Below are 19,330 nucleotides of genomic sequence, written 5' to 3' on the forward strand. Positions count from 1 at the left end.
AGTAACACTTTTTGTACAGCCCCATTTATGAGCAAGCACTTACACATGGTATGCAATTCTCGTTCGTTTACTAACCCTTGCGCGATGCATATTTTATTCGCCATATACAGCGCCATCCTCCTAACATTTCCTCGATATTTAATCTCCTATAAAATCTCACGAGCTGAAACGTAACCAAGTCGATGAACGCGTCGACCGAAAGTCGTTGTATTATCTAACAGTAGTAAAAACGCCTCGCAATTACCCCCGTTGGATCGAGCTATTCGTTGGTGGTTTATCGTCGTTCATAAAATCGCTCGTCGGAACATCGCGCCACTGGCGCGTGGAAATGAACATGTCGGGGGCGGGCGACTTTCTTGAAAAAGTATTTCCTTTTATTTTTTCTTATTTCGCTGGTGGGAACGTCGCGTCGGTGGTGCTCGTGCGCCGTTCACCAAGGACCTGCGCACGTGCACCGGCCTGGCGGAGCGATGGAAATCAATAATTTCCAGGGTATAAAAGGTCCTGTTTCCGTAACGTGGCCACCTCTTTGAGTTCCGGTGATCGGTGTGTCGCGCACCTCGGCTTCGAACGTGTTTAGTGGATTCTTCTTCGTTTACGATTTATCAGTTTCATCGAAGAGGTATACAAGCAGGTAGTTGATTAAGTGACTTAGCATATAAGGCACACGCACCGGCATCAGGTATGCCGGTGTTTAGTAATAAGTTCTTCACTCCTGTGGTCACACGGACGATCTCGGGATAATCCTATCGAATCGCTCTATCGAGGCGTCGTACGGTAATATACCTACGTACGTACATATATATATATATATATATATATATATATATATATATATATATATATATATATATACATATATATGTGCGGATAGAATTAACGAAATTGTCTAATTTTCCTTATCTTTTTCCTTGTTGTCGGTCTTTCTTGTCGTTTTCGTCAGAAGATGAATGTAAGAAGAACTGTCGGGGGCCTCGAAGAGCGCAACATCATCGTGGCTTCCTCGAATACCGATAAATAGATTCGAAAGATAAATGTAAAAACATTGGCGCGTGGGAAACGATTAAACGATTTGATCCGTTCGATCGAACGATTCTGATTCTGCATGGGGATGGTTTTCCACGGTAGAAAGTGCGGTTGCACGTGGCAGGCACGTAATCGAACGGGCGTGCAGGAAAAATACGCGACGAGTCATTAGCGTTGAAATACTTTCACCTCTTAAATGATGGTTAGCGATCGGTATTCGTTGGTCGTCGCGATAACATTTCACACCCGAAACCGTCCGCTTGACTACGATTAATTTAATTAAGAACTTCGAAATCAGAAAGATGAACTTCTTACGAGATTTGCATACATCCACGAGACTGATGGCTTAAGGATTATACACTTCTCTTCTCGCTCTCTTTATAATTTTCTCCAAATACTATATATTTGGTTTTTCTTTTCACTTTAATTTCATTTTTTCCACACGGACATACCGTGTGGCATGGTGTAGGCCTCCTGGGGATTCCCGCCATGTAAAAAAACGGGAACGCGTTCCGGCACAGTACCCCTTGGGTGACGAGGAAAGCTGTGCCATTTTTATGTTCGTTTGACACCCAGCTTTCCTTGTTTTCCACCCTTCTTTGTCTATTTCTAAGAACAAGATTATTTCCTTCCTTTTTTATTTTTTTTTCTACTACCGGTTTACGCTAATATACGAGACACGTTGCTCGACGCTTTCATTCTCGATTCGTAAATTGACCGACCGAGGCGGGAGCACCAGCTCGAACAGCGTAAGTACACAAAGTGGTTAAAGTATTGTTTCAAGGCTGAAAAACTTTGAGTTGCTCTCGTCTCGAGCGAAGTAAACTGCTTTCATACTGTGCCACCTCGCTTCAAGTTTCCTTCAGCTTTCCCTATTCTTTACTTACCCAACCCTTCGTTACCAGGGACATCGTTTTCTTTAGAATTAATTCTTCGCACGGCCGGATGTCCTACCTTGATTTATCCAAGCAAAGAAACTTTTAATGCAACGTATGTACTCTCTCCCCTCTCTATCGCGAAGGAAGCCAGCAACTGCAAAAAGAGCTTGGAACCAGTTTTTTGCAATTTTCTAACGTTGTCCCGTTATTATCTCGCGTCTGTATACGAATTAAAAACCTTAGGTTTTATAGTTACGAGATCCGATGTAATATCGACTGTAAAAGTTTATATCGATTTTCCACTTTAACAGATATTGTCCTCCTCCGCAGTTGAGCGGTGTACACCTTCACAGTTCATAAAATCTACGTATCTAATAATCAGAATCGAACACACGCGTACGAACAATCGTTTTCTTCGCTGATCAAAGAACGAACGCGTATCAGCTGAACATTCTGACGCGTGTTTCATTTCTTCCGTGATAACGATCGGATTCGTTGGAAAGTTTGATTAAAAGAGTAGCCTTACGGCAACGGGAATGATTCATTGTTCGTGGAACGGGTGCATCGCGTTGCTCCTCGAACAGGTGATACCGGAAAAACCAACACTGGCGAAACGTTTCATTGTTCGAGCAATTGCTAATTGTTCTGTGACAATAGAAGTCTACGAACCTTGTCGCTTTTTATTTCAAAAGGAGTTTTCCAATGAAAAGAAACATCGTCGGTTTAGAAAGGAAGCGTGCAAGAGTAGAGTTGTGTCTTCGCTATTGAGGCATACGGTACCACGTTTATTTCTCTACGTGTAACGCTGCTGACGCAACTGTTGCGTTTCCTGTTTTCGTGTTTCGACAAACAGAGAAGCAAATCGATAAACTGTGCGTTAAAATAGACATTAATTCGATACGATGGTCGGAAGGGAATTTTATTGCAATTTCTTGCAACATGATCGACTTGTAAATAGACGATCAATCTTTGAAAATGAGCTATTAGGGATACAAAAATTTAATCAACGCATTTAAACGTACATTTAAACTACAAATGATAAAATGATATTATTTAAAGAAACACCGCAACAAAATTTGCACATATTTCGCTTACCTCAAATTCATCGATACATTGCTGATAAAAAGAGCATACAACTTGGAAAGAGGAAAAGGTGTTAAGTAAAATCAAGCGTTTCCCTTCGATCTTTCTTTTCCAAGCTCACACTTGACGAAGAGAGGATCGATCGAACTGGCTGTTCTCTCGTAATACAATCCCTTAGCACTTGCACTTTGGATATTGGATTCTCGATTGTTTGGTCACCTCTGTTTATGGGTACTTTCCGCAAAAATGGATTCTCTTCTCCAGTTACTAGGAATCGAGGGAAATTCGAGTCGTCGTCGTGATAAATAGACTGGAATTTCAATTTTATTAATAGCGGTGTTATCCCCGGCGGCAACTCGTCCCGCGATTTATGCGATCGTTTGGTTGAACTTGGGTAATCTAGAATCGAGAGAATTAAGGAAGACATTGGGTCACGGTGTGATCCGGCGATTCTTGGCTTGATTCAATCTAGCCATAAAATTCCATTCGTGTAGCCAATTTGTAAGGTTCTAGCTAGGCGTGAGAAGGCGAAACCGCAGCAGCGCGCATTAGTCCGCGCAAAAAAACCTATTGATTATTATAAAACGACCAGGCAATATCTCCGGCTGCCTACTTGCCTACTTACAGGATGCCGACGATGGCTGTTGTGTTTCGAGACGAGTTGAACGGAAAAAAACAACAATGAAACACCACCCTTCGAAGATTGGCTGAGTTTCGCGTGCCTCAGGTAGCACCGTCATCGTGTCATCGCCCTATTTCGTTAACAGGCTTCTTGATAATCGTCGTCGCTCACCACGATTACCGTACACGTTAGGCCATACTGCCGATCGCTTTACCGCGACATTTTCGTGGAAAGTGAAAGTGGAATGACGTACACGCAAGCATTGTAACGAGAATCCATTGGAAAAGTCGACGAGGAGAATTATTACGATACTTTTCATAGGAATATTAGACGAAGCTACGTTAGAACACGAAGACGTTCTTTCGTTGTTTGAACCGCAGTTAGAAAAATCTTTATTGAATGCGTGGGAATGAGAGAAGAACTTCTTAGTTTTATAAGCTATCGATGTTCCGCTTCTGTAAAACGTTTATCAATCAATGAAACTCTAACGAAACATGTACGGTTAAAGAAGATTAAGGATGAGACAAAATTCCTTGGTACGAATACTTGTCGATGATCTTAATCAAGTTCGAACAGCAAAATTAATCGAGTGGTCGATATTTCATTCTTGTAAGATACGCATCTATCGTTGATGTTATTGTAACAGCGTCTTTCTTTAAAAAAGAGTAGAAATTAGAAAAATTCTATCGTTGATCTTAATCGAGGTTGCAGCAGCAAAATTAATTAAGTCACCTCGCAGTTGTTAACTTAGTAAGTGTTCGATGTTTCACTTCAGCGAGATACCTATCCACCGACATGATTGGAGCTGGAAACATCAATTAATTTTCTAAGGTACACGATTTTGGAGTAGGTTAGTAGAGGAGTATCGAGAGAGTTAACTGGTATATGGGACAGCACGGAAACGAGCTCTTCAACCTGACAACACGAGTATCGCGACTAGGACTGACACGCGTTTGCCCTTTAATTTCATACGTCGATCGCCTATTATTAGCGAAATGCATTGTCCCGCAGCGCGCTTGGCCGTTTAATCGAGACGTTCGCCGCTAATGGAAGTGTAGAACGCCCACGAAATCAAATTCATCGGGAACACTCTGTTCAGAGTGTCAACGTAAACAGAAGAGACGTATAGCAACCGCACGTACCTATGGCGCGAACGCCACGATGATAATTGATTGTTTGTCGAGGGAAACAGCAACGTCGTCACGCGATGCTTCCACCCGAACTGGAACGCGTTCACGATTAGGATAGCTATGAATACCACGTGAATGCTACGATGTGAATACGGCGCATCATCGTCGAGAGCATGCAGCGCGTTCAACATGCTAATATAATCTTGTAGGAGGAAACTTGGCTTCAAGACCCTTCTGGCGCTATTGTGAACAGCGACGTCTGTATATTGAGATGCAACCAGACCAAGTTCGAATACTCTCACCAGAAAGATCAAGTAGGCTTTGTTCGAAAGGTGTGCCTTTTTAATGGACGAGATAATTGAATCGTGTAGAGTGTAGGCGATGTTAGGTGTACAATACATGTGTCTACAAATATTAAATCGGGCAAGGAGCAATTTGGTTGACCTACATTGTCCGATCGTATTCGAAAGTTTCTACTTTTTCTAAGATATTCTTTTCAATATCTTTTTTCCAGGGCTTCCTATATGTATTTGATCTTTTTCTGAGTTCGGTGTTTTTAAGCAGCACATTCCACATCGCATCTCCTTTTTAGTACAAATAGCTTTTTACTATTTTTTGCAATTGGATTCTTTTTATGTTTTTATAGACGAATTTTTCCTCCTATCCTCTTATAATTCGCTTGTAAATCTTACTCTTATGATAAATGATGGCTGAAAAATGGACCTTGTATTATACACGTTTTTACGTACATGTACGTTTGCTCTTTCTTTTTGGCACGAAGCAATTCACTAGACCCTACTATAGTCATTAGCAACGATCAAAGACGAAAAACTTCGGTTACGAAGAAAATTACAGTGAGCGAAGATTAACTTTAATTATCGAAGAACAACTAAAAGCCCAAGTGTATCCAAACTACACTCCACTCGTAAATTAATCATCTAACTAGAAATGGGTTTCGAGGAAATGATCGATCGATGTTCTTTCTTCCTTTTTGCGTATAAAACCATGAACGCAGTTAGAAACTCTAAACGACGAGAAAATATGAAAATATCACGGTTTAACTTTTATGTAATTTTTAGCACGACAATCCATCTGTGACTATGTAATCGTACAATAAATGTATACGATAGCCACCAAAATTTACCACGATCCACGAGTGCTGTATTTTTTCCCTAATACGCAACGTTCGCGGAATATACGAGGCGGTCTCGAGAAGCATGTGCGGCGTGGTAAGTCGCGCGGAACGCATTATTTTCCTTTGGCAGCCTTAAAATATGTTGCTACTTGCGAACGTAGAAACGTGAAGAGAAAGAGAGTAAGAGAGAGGAAGCTTAGTATTTTTTTCGAACCTTGCGTACCACGAAAGCCGCGCGGAAATGAGGACGCTCGTTGAAGCACGAAACCACGAACACTTCTCTGTCGAACACGCCTTGAAATTTGCTAAGATGATATCGAACCATCTCGAACAACCGCTTATTTTCCACCTCGTATCGAATTAATATAATATTTTATTCGTTCGATGGCAAGAGTCGTGGCAGGGTTCGTTTTCACTTTTGAACAAATATCCAGGTTCAAACGTTTTTCCCATCGTTTTCTCGGTGAGAAAATTCTGCCACGTTTTGCCGAGATGTTTCGATTCATCATGATCCCGAAACAAACTTGCAATTACTTATCGCGCAGCACGCGATTCCAGACGTATCGTTATTCCCAGTAATTGCTTTCTTAATGGAGACCGATTTCGAGGCCGTGCAAACTTTCTCGACCGGCAGCCGTAAAGTCAATTTGACGACAGTTAAGTAAATTTAGGTTTCTTGGACAACCTTGAGCCGACGATGTAATTCGTGTCAAGCGATTTGACCGTACGCTTCGTGGGATTCCCGTGAAATCTTCCGGTTCCCAGGAAAATCGCGAATAGTTGCACGAAATCCCGTTTAGTTTCCCTTAAAAGTCGAAAGTTCCTAGAATTTCTTTGCGTCCCTTTTTTTTGCTTCACGTGGTTATCATCTCACTAATCAGTCCATAAATTCACGAGGACGGTAGTAAAACATCGAAAATGGAATATTTCAACGAAATTACGCCTGTTTCCTTTAAAAAATAGATACTCGTACAATTTCCCATTCTTTCATTCCGTTTTCCTTTCATCCATTCATCCATCTCGATAATCGATCTACGAATTCACGAGTATAGTAACGAGTATAATACTCGTTTCTCTCAGAAATAAAAGATTCCTGCAGATCATCAAATTTTCGTCTCATTTTCCTATCACGTTTATCGTTTCAATAATTAATTGCACGTGTCCGCTGAAAATAGAATTACCAATAGAAAATGTCAGATTAAATTCGTTATCCATAAAAATAAAAACTTCTTACAATTACTGTACATTTTCGATTGCTTTCTGTCTCGTTCGTCTTTCGTTTCACATACGCGTTTATCATTTCGAGAATCAGTTATTGACGAATTTTTCGTATACGGTAGTAAAACATCGAAAAGTCGTAAGCTAATTAACTGGAAGCGAGAGTATCGATGGAAAGGCGACGATAACGAGCAGCAGGGTGGCTGGACACAATGTCCACCGTACAGCCTGTACCGTTATTTTTTTATATTTATAACGTTGTCAGGTTCGAGGCCCTGTTACGCAACTTTCGTAACTGTATATCGTGGACCGTGTCACGGGATCAACCGGAGAAATATATCTGGCTTCGAGTGCGAGCTTTCGGCGAGAACTTACGAGCCTCCTGACTGCGTGGTGTGCACACAGCATACGGGAGTCATCCTTCTGGGACGATAAATCGTCCCTTCGATACGCGTGACCTCGTGAAATATGCGATGACGCGTTTTATCCTGCGACCCAGGGCTTTGCCTGTTTCAGCTATCTGAAATTCCGCCATTATACTCCTCGAACTTTGTAAGGTCTGTAACCGTTTGAAGACGTTGCGCTTTCTTCTGAAGCGTGCTTTGAACTTCGAAGTATTCGTCGACCAGAATTTCAAGCATATAATTATGCTATATAACAATAATTATTAGGCTTATGTTTGTGCGAATTCATATTTTCATTAATACAATTTGAAGGATATTATGACGGAGAATTTGATATTTTTGCATTTTGATATACATAAAAAATCTGTAATTAATTCATACGTATCGAATTGCATTTCAATGATGACAAAATGTTTCCAACGGGTGTTCGACGTAATTTCGAGTGAAAATAAAATTCATTAAGTTGGAGCGTATTTGGCTGGGTAATTTTGACCGAAAATAAGATCTCGTTGAGTCGCAAATGAGAAAGCTACGACGATGCGCACGTACAAGGGCGTCGCGACGGCCCTTGCACTCTGATTAGAGGCGTCTGTTCGCCTGCTCGAGAATTCGCTTTATCCGCTGATACTTTGCATAGAAATTGCCTCGACCCATTTCACGAAGCGACCAGAAGCTCGAGCGAAGATTCCCAGGGTACTCTCCAACCCTAATTCACTGTCCATGCAAATGCTGCCGTTATTGGCGGGCGTACTTTCCCAGTTGCAAAGTACTCCGACACAGATTGATTGAATTTTACTGGGAAAGCCTTCTTACAACGTTCGCATAAGACCATTTTTCTTTTATAGCCGTGGAAACCTCTAACGTCTTAACGCGTGAATTATGGAAGGAAAATTGTACGATAACGATGGAAAAATTGTGGCTTGTAACAAATATAAGTCTCTTAGAATCCAAATTGATCAACTTTATTTCTTGACCATTTCAATTCTCAAGAAGCAAATCCGAGCACCTAGGTACATATCGTTTAATAAAATTCTAATTCCGTAAAAATATATAATCTGCAAACTTTTCTTCAAATCTATCACTTTTTCAACAACCTAATATTTCGAGGAAATAAAAGAGGAATAAAAATTTGACAAAGATCAATTTCATCGAGAGTTTCTCAATTGAACGCACACTTTCGACGATGCTTTTAACGAATTGCGAACACGTATACGCGAAAGATATCGCAATGCTCGAAAGCGTACCTCGATTATACCGTGTCCACCTGGTGCAATAACGAAAAACCGAGGACGGCGATTTATAGGCAGTAAATCATCCAGCAAAAACAATGTTTCGTCGTACGAGGTTCGTTCGTATCTTTTAACAATGCAGTGGGAGGCTCGGCTATTCGAGGCCATCGGTACCTCCACGTGACATCAAATAAATGGAAATTCCGACAAAGCGGAAAATACGCGTGGACGCGAGATCAAGTGCGCTTTAGATCGCGTTTCCATCGAAACGGCAATATCCTGCTCGATTAAATTTTATCGAGATGTTGGATTAAAAATCGTATATGTGAAAAGACAGGCGGATAGGAGGAACATCAGCAATATTTTTTCCACGATCGTGCCGGTAAAAGGGCGGCTTTAAGCCGCAAGCCTCGATTATCGGAGGCTATCGAGGGTGAGGCGATCGGGGACCAGCCGTTTTGTCGAGGAATAAAGCGTAACTTTTCCCAATTGGCCTCCAGTCGCGACAAACTCCCCTCGCTATTTCACCGAGATGAAACCTCCTCCCTACGATGCGCTTTTGTGCTTTAAACCTGCTACTGGGATTAATTTTTTGGGATCTCGAAGTATCGGAACGTTGAACGTCGAAACGTGGCGTATTAACAATTTTTCTCTGTAACTAATAACACTTTCGTACCGATAACCATTCTCTCCGTGTTTTTCTGAAATTTAAGAAATTCTCTAACGATGTGAAGTAACGATTCGGATTACGACAAACATGGACGAGGACGGAGGGCAGCGAAGCTTTTTGTTAGGACGAGTGGAATTGTTAAACGTCACGTCGAATACATAAACGGGGCGACGTTTAAGAAGAACGATCGGTAAAAGTACTGGAAGACGGAGGATGTTTTTTTGAAACGTAGTGTCTCTGTTCGCGTGCAACAATGCAATTTCGGGGATGACAGGGACAAGTGGCTCCGACAGAGAAAAAGATTGTGGCCCCGAGGTGAACGGTTAGCCATTCTCTCGCAAATCGTTCCCCCATTTACGTGTGAGAAACGAGGTTGGAAGCAAGTCAAACGCGAAGTCGAACGAACGACTCTCTCTCTACGATCGTTCTCGTCGCCTTGGATTTCTTTAGAAATTCGAAATGTAAAATTGCCGACAATCCTGAGCTTATTACCTGGAAACCGAATGGATCTTATTAAACGACTCTATACGTGACGAAATAATAATATTCTCAAACATCAGACAGCCACTATTCCAAGTTGCTGAAAGAAATCGTCGATCGACACGTTTCTATCGCTTGAAACCGCACGATCGTCATGTTTCCATTGACTCAGGTCGATCCAAGTAGTGAAAATAATAATATTCTGCAATATCAAAATGTAACTACGGAGCGGCAGCAGGTGATTCGAAGAAGTTTTCATCGCGTTTACAGGATAGAAGGATACGATGTGCGTTCTCCTTGTTCGCGAAATCTATAGTTGGCAACGTTCCTTCGACAGAATCACGGCGAGGCGAAAGATTTCTGTTCTCAGCGCGCATCCCCGAGACGAATGCCTCTGCATCTTGTCTGCGTGCGAACTTTCACCAGTGTGCATTGTCCCCATCGTTATGCCGACTCACACGCGCCGTTGCAAACTGATTGAGGCTTTCGTTTCGCCAGCGACAGTCCGTTCATTCAGAAACGTCGATCCTCGTGGATGATTTCTTTTGCTACTCGAGAAACGCTTCGATTACGCTTAATGCACACGCAACGAACGTGCGTTTTCTTCTTCTTGCGTACTTCTGCAACTTGCAATCGAGAAACTCTCTGCAAAAAGTACTTATGCCGTATGTTTGTGTAATCGTGTATTTGTGCGATGGAATCTTGTTCGATCAGAAGGCCCATAAAAAGCGAAGTCGATCAGCAGCTTCTGAGAGATTCAGTTATGGTATTTGACCAACAGCGAAACGGATAATAGAGATTAAAAATCCATTAGAAGGATAGAAGTTAGCGTTAATACTTTTTCAATCTTCTCTTCAAGGTTTCGTCTAACATGCAGAACAAGGCCGCGTTTATTTCAACGTTCTGCGAAACGAGCACGCGCATGCACGCGCTTGTAGACTCAGGCAAAGCGTCAAGATCGTTGCCCGTGACAAACAATAGACTGGCTCGTTTCCACCCACGACTTCCACCTGCTTTTTTTTCCATCTGCTTCCTCTTCCCATTCAGCGTTATTACGAAACCGCGCGTCTCGCCAACCGGCACTTTCATCCTTCTCCTTTTGATTCGCCATCTTTTTATCAGGCCGACGATCTCGTGATTCCGAAAATTACCACGTATTACGTAACGTTACTCGCATGTTGGCGACAATAACCGGTACCGAGGACGCAATTTTAGAAAATGAAGGTAAACCTTCAAAACAACGTTATTTCCGCTCTTATTTTCTCAACAAATGCGAAGTGGTAAAAGTCAAGCACCGATAGAGACTCCGATATTCCCATTCTTATCACGTTTTATGCTTTAACGAATTTTTCAAAGCTTGTGTTCGCGAGAACGTCGAAATATCGCTGGTATTCGCTCGGCGTTCGTCGTAGTCGACAATACATCGTCGTAGTATACAAAGTAAAATCACCAGGGGGAAAGAATGTTGGAGCACGGCCAGATCGTACGAGACGTCGTATCTCAAACGAAGATCGAGACTTAAGCTCGCGAATGTATCGAAATACCATCGGCGACGCTAAGAACTTCGCCGACCGGCGAAATAAGATAAATCGAGGGATTCGAGTGCACCGAAGCTGGAAGAGACAGTGTACGGAACGAATGGTTAATTTTACAGCCGAATGTTGCACGAAGATTCTTACTGGGCCAATGCCGGTTTACAGAACGGAACGGGCGATCTCTCGTTTCCCACTTTTTAATTAGCTTCGCGATGATAAATCTCAGTGTGCTTCGTTTAATTGCGCCTCCGTAATCCATGATACCTTGCGATGGTTTCAACTCGATGAAAAATTCGACAGCGGTTAATCCCATCAATTATACGTACGAATTTCATTGGTCGAGTTAAAACAGCGGCGTCGATAAACGCGTAGTAGGTTGACGAGACTTCCTGGACATTTTCGAAAGGATTAGATAACAAATAAGTAGCTGAAGGTTCGCACTCTTTTCAAGATTTATTTCGGCAAGAGGAATTTCATTCGAACATTATAATTTATTTATTCGAGATTCACGTCGTAGGAAATAGCACGAAGGCAAGAGAAAAGGGATTCCACTAAAACGAAAGCGCCAACGTACCACGAGGAATTATAAGCCGTAAGAACGATAACCAATATCGAGAGAGAAAAGAAAGAATCGATGAAAGACCGTAATAAAAAAAAACAAAGAATATCTAAAGATTGTAAAGATATCCAAGACAGCTGAAGATACTAAAGTACAGATTATCGAAATATGTAAACACAGCTCTGGGCGACGTAAATACGAGATACAAAGCTGTCAATATGAAAATGACAAAATACACGGAAAGTATAGATGAGCGGTAGTATAATATCGCGTCCCTGTTGCCATACGCAACAGACGGAACAAATTAATATCTCCCCTAGGAAATGTTTCTCCTTGTATTTATCATCATTCCGGTGTACCCCGTGGTGAACGGATGCGGCGAGAAGCGGGGTCAGAAAATGCCGCTAGAAAATGTGTATTGCGACCCAGTGACACGACGAAGATCCCGGCAACCGTTATCGCGTGTTGCCACCGCTTTTTCTTCGCGTTTCTGCGACACGTTACAGGAATGCGTGAACGTTATCGATGGTGCATAGTGGTTCTTGATCCCTGGCTCCCTAACGTATAGCCTCTCAGCATGCTAGCCTTTGGGAAATTCCCTCGAAAATACCTAGAATCATCGCTTATTTCTCGCAATTTCTATTTTTCTCGACCACATTTTATTCAATGCTTCTTTATACGTTTCTGACCACCACGACGACCAACGGCGACACAACGCATGTCGTACAAATGTCAGTTATTATACACGATGTATAATGACTACAAAAAGTATCGGCATATATTTCTGTTTTTTAACGAATTATCTTCTAATAATAAAATTATTTTTAATTGTCTTCTAATAGGTAGTCGCCAATAACCCTGACGATAAATACGATTTCGAATAGTTCAGAAAAGGAGAAAGAAGAAACGCGTTTCGATTTCTTATAGATCTCGGAATCAGTTGAATAACGAGGCACGGAGGGACGAATATCGGAAAGAAAGAACATGGCTCATCGTCAGGCATGCGATTAACTGTGTTTTAACTGTACCAAAAAACTCGCGGCGAAGTTGGTATTTATCGCTGATATCGAGTTAATTAAAATATATTGCCACGTCTGGCACTCGTCGTACCGCCGCGTGCGTTTGTTAAGTTTATTGGAAATTCTGAGGGCTAGAGGAGGGGTGGGGATATCGAGCGGAGGCAATTAAAAGAGAATAAACGGAGCCTTTAATTCAATCATCAACAACCATCAACAATTTCCCGCGATTACAAATAAAAGAAACATTACAAAAGAATAAACAGGGCCCTTAACCCAGCTATCAACCACCATCGGACTTCTCACAATTAAAAATAAAACAAATATTACGAAAGAATAAACGAAGCCCTTCGTCCAAGCATCATAATCGCCATCAAACTTCTCACGATTAAAAATAAAACAAATATTTCAAAAAGAATAAGTAAGGAGGCAAAAAAAAAAAAACGTATCGAGTGGCTCGTCCTGCAGATCGATCGCCCGTTTGCTCCTCCATTTCCGTCGTTTCTCTGTCCTTGAAAAGCAATTAAACGCAAGTGCGTTCCCGTGAAGGGGCCACGACGAGAACGGGAATTCTGTTGGAGACGTGGTCGATAATTAAGAAGAGAGAGTCGACCCTGCAACAGGCTCGACTATCTCTTCAACGCGTTATGCCAGCTTCACGCTGAATCTTAAAGTATCCTCGGTTTAGTTAATAATTACAGTTTCGTTCGTCCTGCCAACTATTTTCGTTAAAATGTACAAAAGCAGAAATTCAGCAGTTATGTCGACGGTACGACCAAGAGCCTAGCATCTAAGTTTTAGATAGTTAAGATTATATTAGTTAATGCATTAGTTAATAATGTGTCGACAGCATTATGGACGCAATTCCCTAATACACTTGCGAAGTGGCACCGCCGTTGAGAAATGTAAACTCGATCGTCTAAGACCCAAGAGGATTATAACGACGAAGCTAAAACGAAACGACCCGTCTGCCGCCAATGACACCGTTCTTCGGATTTTATTGTATAATTTACGGAAGTGTTACGACCAACATAGTAAATCCAAGAGAGATTCGTGTGTTCTCAACGATCTTTTTGGTTCTCTCTTCGTTCTATGTAGCGTGTTTCGTGGCTCGTTGCGCTGCTTATTAAATTAAAATTCCTGACTTTACACGGTGTAAAACAGTCATTACACGAGTTGCCTTCACTCTGCTACAAATATATTCAATTCATTATCGAGATGAGCCTTTGAATCTTAGTAATTAATAAAATCTTGCTACTAGAATTCGTCTACGCCGCTTAATTTTATTAAGAAACGTGAAAAATATCGTAGATTTCGAGTGGTCCTGATTGGATGACCAGGGATTGTAATATTCCATCGGACCAACCCTCTACGAAGAGAGTACTCTCGAACCAAATTGCCCGGCAAAGGCGAACGAGTCTGAAAGACAGAATAAAGGATAGAAGGTAAGAAGTGGACAGGGACTAAGAGGACATCTCGATCGATATCGAACTCAATTACGCGCGATGAACAGAGCGGCGTAAATAAATTCAATTCAACGACGAGCCGTTGTCTTTGTGGCCGACCGTGGTCCAAGTGACCCACTTCCGTCGAGGAGGAAAAGGACGAAGACTTGGCTCAACCGCAGGGTAAACGAAAACGCGACAAAGAGGAACGTGCTCGTCGCGAAGGGAAAGGGAAGAATGTACAGAGTCAGAGATCGGAATCGTGCGTGACAAGTTCCGTAAAGGGGGACCTTTTAACTGCGTCTCGTCCAATAAACCTGCGGGTTTCGCCCGTGGAAATTCCTCTTTAGACCGTCGTAAACCTGCCATCGCCGTCCGTGTCAATTAGGGGCGCACACACGCCACGAAAATTCGGCACGAATCGGCGCAGCGAATCGAATTTATGCCTCGTGCCAGTTTCATTCTCGCCTGTGTTCCTCCTTGTCGTGCTTCCAACGATCAAGGCTGCGGCTCGTCGAAACGAGCAATATTCAAAGTTGCGGCTTTATCTAGCTCAACTTTAGTTTCCAAGTTTCCCAGTGAACGGATATTGATTCCATTAAATCCCATACTGTCGGTAAATTCTGCTACATGTACTTACATAGTTAACGTAGTTGATGCCGGATAGCGATGAAATGTTCACTTGAATCGGTAATATTCTACCGGATATGGAGATATAAAATGATTTTCGAGGATTATCTAAACAGCGTAATCTAAATTGCGATGTACGGCTTTAACATGGAGATGATTATTACACTTTAGATAGACGTTCGTGCATATTCGTATTTTTATATACGCATATAACTAAAGAAGAAGATATCACATATATATTGTATTGGAATATATTTTTTATTTTGTATATTTAATTCGAAAACTATAAACAACGCCACAAAAGTGACATGTTAAAATTCGTTTCCGTATAACAGTATGCGGGAACGTTTTCTGAAACTATATTTTTCAGGCATAAATTGCTAAAACACTCCGTCAGTCTGCGACTCTAACCTAAAACTCTCAGCGTAGGTGGTCGTGAATCTCGTATCATCGCCGAAGGAGCCCACACGCGCAATTAGCAAGCCCTTACACGAGATCCAAAGAGGGCCGTCCTAATTAAAATTTCACTTAGCACGCATCGTTACAAGGCAACAAGAACTTGCTACATTTTTCTCGGTGGAATACCTCGGGGCCACCCCGTGGTAAGCAAGCCCATCGAACTCGAACACGCGTGTCGTCGTCGATGCAACAACCAAGTGCATCCTTCTCCATTATTCTTTCTTCCGTTTTCTTTTTTATTTTCTACGCGGCTACTCTTATAACGAGGCGCAATTAACGAGACCAAGCCGAGCCAGCAATTTCGAGCATTCGTGTAACGTCGATGACCGAAATGGGAAGGAGGAGGACGGTTTCTAAGTCATCTCATCCGGTGGCGTGGTGAATTCCGGTTCGGCTAATCGGCTGCGTGCATCCCCGGGCCACCACGCATTCCAAATGAGTCTGGTCCCCCGCAGAGGGTCCGCCATGTATTTTAAATGTATGCAAAGCCAAGATTGCCTACGCGATTTATGCCGTAACGTTAAAGCCGGATTTCGCGTGATACAATTACCGCTGCGTTCCTATCGAAGATCGCGGAGGATATTGCAACAAAGATACCGAACGAAAATTAAAATTGCAAGCAGATTGATATTGGACGTGCACTGTTACACCTCCGCTCGAAGATCTTAGGACAGCTATTATATTTTATGAATTGGCCGATTTGCGAAGCAGTGCCACGTAAGTTTCCTTTTGATCCTCGAGGAAGGCTTCTCTAATCCGATAAACATAGCTGAGCTCGATAACGTCACGATGAAAGATATCGACGAAGGGAAAAAGAACGTCGAACAGGTAACAGTGAAAAAAGAAAGCGATTGTTAAGCAACGAGGAGAAATTCCTTTTTCAACGTAGTCCTGTCGGACCTCCGCTGTCCGAGTGGAAACAATGGAATCAACGGCGGCCGCGATATACGCGACGCAAGTGTACCGTGAAAAGAAAATGCATCTCAACCGCGTGTCTCGATCTCCTCGAGCTTCGCAACGTATCTTGGTGTCTTCCCATTAGCCAAAGAAATGGTACCATATCGGTAACGTAATTAAGAAATCCATTTCTCTTCTATATGATGTATTAGCCAACCTGTACGATAAGGTGTACTACTTATATTACACGATAAAAGTACTCATTGCCCCAGAATATTTATTCATATTTCGTAGTGTAAGCTTACATAGGTCAGGCGGTTCGCGTCACATCAACAGAAACGAGGGAATTGTCACGTCGAAAAGCCTAGAACAGTAAACTGGACGAGTTTGAGGGATGTCGATGTTTAAGTCACGTCAGGTTTCTATTACGGTCAGATAATAATAGGAGATTACAAGTGAAACTTGCTGGAAAGGTTAGGAGTCGAGGCAGTTGAAACGACAATGCGGAACAAAGAGCGTAGTACGGAAAAGGGGTTAATTAATCGTGTCAATTACCCATTTACCACCTGAAGGAAAAAGAGTCTCGGTTTCATCAGGCGTTTACCTGACATTTCCACTCTGAATCGCCGGATTTTTATACGCGGCCAGGACTCGCGAGCCTCCTATAAACGTTTCCTTCTATTTCTCTATTTTTCTCTCTCTTCGGTATCTAGCTCATCGCAATATATCTTGGCTCACGCGTTCGCAATTAGTGGACGCGTTTAATACAAAGCTGCGGCTTAATTAACGCGGCAGTTTTCACCAGGTCGTCGAGTTATCAGCGTGCAGAAACGTCGCGGTATTTTTCCGTGATTAGATCGGACCCGGCATGTGGACGCTATGAGAAATCCGTAAAATCTTCGCGTTGTTAATCATCGCGACGAAAAACCGAAACGATAACGAACCCAGCTGTTCGCTGACGAATAGTTTGTTATACAGGGTGTTCCAATCATCACGGTACAATCGGTAAATTGCTAATTATTCGTGAAAAAATGGATCGAAAATATAAAACAACATTTTTTTATACGGCGCTGCGCTTCGTATCTAGAAAATTCAATTCGAAAATTTGTTTGGTATATTCGCTTCTGTCCAGTGCGAAATTAACCAAGTTCGAATATATCCACTTGACAAATTTTCAAACTCGATCGTCTTAAAAATGTCATTTTTCCCTATATTGTCGATTTACTCTTTTACGTACAGTCACTCCCTTGTCGATTGTGTCATGATCACTAAGACACTGTGTATTAGGAGCTATTCGCGAAAATAGAATTTTGCCTTGTTAACCTCGTGACAATAGTAATTATTTTCTAGTAAATACGATGAAACGATAGCTTTAAATATGCCCAGCGTGAAACGTGTTAATTCCTCCGGGCTAATTGGAAGAGTGGCTCTGTTTGTCGGCAATTATCTACACGTCGTCGACTGCGCGCGGCGTTAATCCTCATGGGATATCGAAACTAAAAAGTTTCTCCTGTGCCAGATAATCAACGAGGAACCTTCTGTAACAATATGGTGAACGCGTATGCAGAATTGGCCATTATTTCCACGGCGTACGCACCAGTTACGAGCCGAGAAAGGAAATGCATTTCGCGTCGGAGAGCGTCCGGCTGCGCTCGATACACACGATGCATTATCTCCCAACGAATGTCCTTAACGCCACATCTGTTTCTCCATTTATTGTGAAAGCGATTCTTTCTTCATTGTTTCTATGACTGTCAACGATTTAACTGTCTTACTTTTCTTCTCACCGTTCTCTCTACTGTTCTATCAGAAATCCAGATGCCCGTTCGTCTTATTAGAGTCACTCGAAACTTGCAATATTTTTCATCTTTTTAGGTTTGACAGGTGGGATTGTTTTTTTAGATTGAAAAGCAGCGACACGGTGTCTTATTTCCACATAAGGTGTTTCTATTCTGCCAAAGATCTTTCACCAGGTACATCTAAGTATATATATCTAGCTGATAACGATCGGAATTCTGTAGGAGTGGTTTCAGAATGCAAATATAAACGATACGAAGTTGTTGAGAAAGGAAACTCGGGCGTTTGTGCTTTCATAATAATATTCATAAATAAGTGGCGATATTCCGGCCATGACGTTGCGATGTAATTAAGTTGCTCGAGTTGAACGAGCAATTTCGGGGAAAGTAAATATTCAAATGCTATTATCTCGAAGCTACAAGCGAACCGTAGATGCTCCTACAATTCCGTATTCACGGAATAAGCAAATAGAAGATACTCGTCTACACTGTCGTTCAAAAATACAGTACAACTCCATTTATCTAAACTGCATTTGTTGGAACGAAATTTCAGTTGATTTTATCTGATTTAATCGATTCTTTGCCAATCGAAATCACTAATTTGAACGTGAGCTTCTATCGTGCGAAAGGAAGAATAGATAGTAAGCAAAAATTGATGAGCTCTATTATACATGGACTGATACCATTTAATTTTCAATACGTAAGTACAATTTATTTAAACCCTTTTCTTCTTTCCTCTTGTAGGGAAAAACAATTGATGCAACGATATACAATTTGAAATAGAATGAAAGAAACGAATTAGTTAGTCAATTGGAGGAACAATTAAACGGGGACGTGGTTGCGCAGCAAATTTTTCTTGCTGGTTCGCAGAAGACGGTACTCGTTAGGCCAGCGAATTAGAGCGAAAACTTCAAAAACTGGTGAGAGTGGCGTCGAGAGGCGTAGACCGCGTTTCGGTTGTGTCTAAAGCCGTGGCGATATTTCAATTCGAAAACTTCCCGTAGAAATCAGCCGATGCAGGAATATTAATGATCCTTGGCCGCGGAGAGGCGAGGTTTCGTTTTCCTATCCTTTCCATCTTCTTCTCTTAGCTTGCTATCATCGTGCTCGCGCGCTTC

At 42.0% G+C, this 19,330-nt stretch overlaps 1 protein-coding gene across 5 annotated transcripts in view; it reads left to right on the top strand.

Annotated features, from left to right (window-relative positions):
* Window positions 1-523: 523 nt before the first annotated feature.
* Window positions 524-19,330, top strand: part of LOC126924385 (serine proteinase stubble-like) — a 76,680-nt gene continuing 57,873 nt past the window's right edge. For 2 of the 5 annotated variants that reach the window (XM_050738803.1, XM_050738804.1), the window contains exon 1: window positions 524-634. The gene's annotated coding sequence lies outside the window, so the exon portion shown is untranslated. Of the gene's footprint in view, window positions 635-18,291; window positions 19,133-19,330 lie in introns of all 5 variants that reach the window. The other 3 variants (XM_050738806.1, XM_050738805.1, XM_050738807.1) reach the window with 3 other exon arrangements.

This window comes from Bombus affinis, chromosome 14, assembly GCF_024516045.1.
Source record: "Bombus affinis isolate iyBomAffi1 chromosome 14, iyBomAffi1.2, whole genome shotgun sequence".
In the NCBI taxonomy this organism is placed as follows: Eukaryota; Metazoa; Arthropoda; class Insecta; order Hymenoptera; family Apidae; genus Bombus; species Bombus affinis.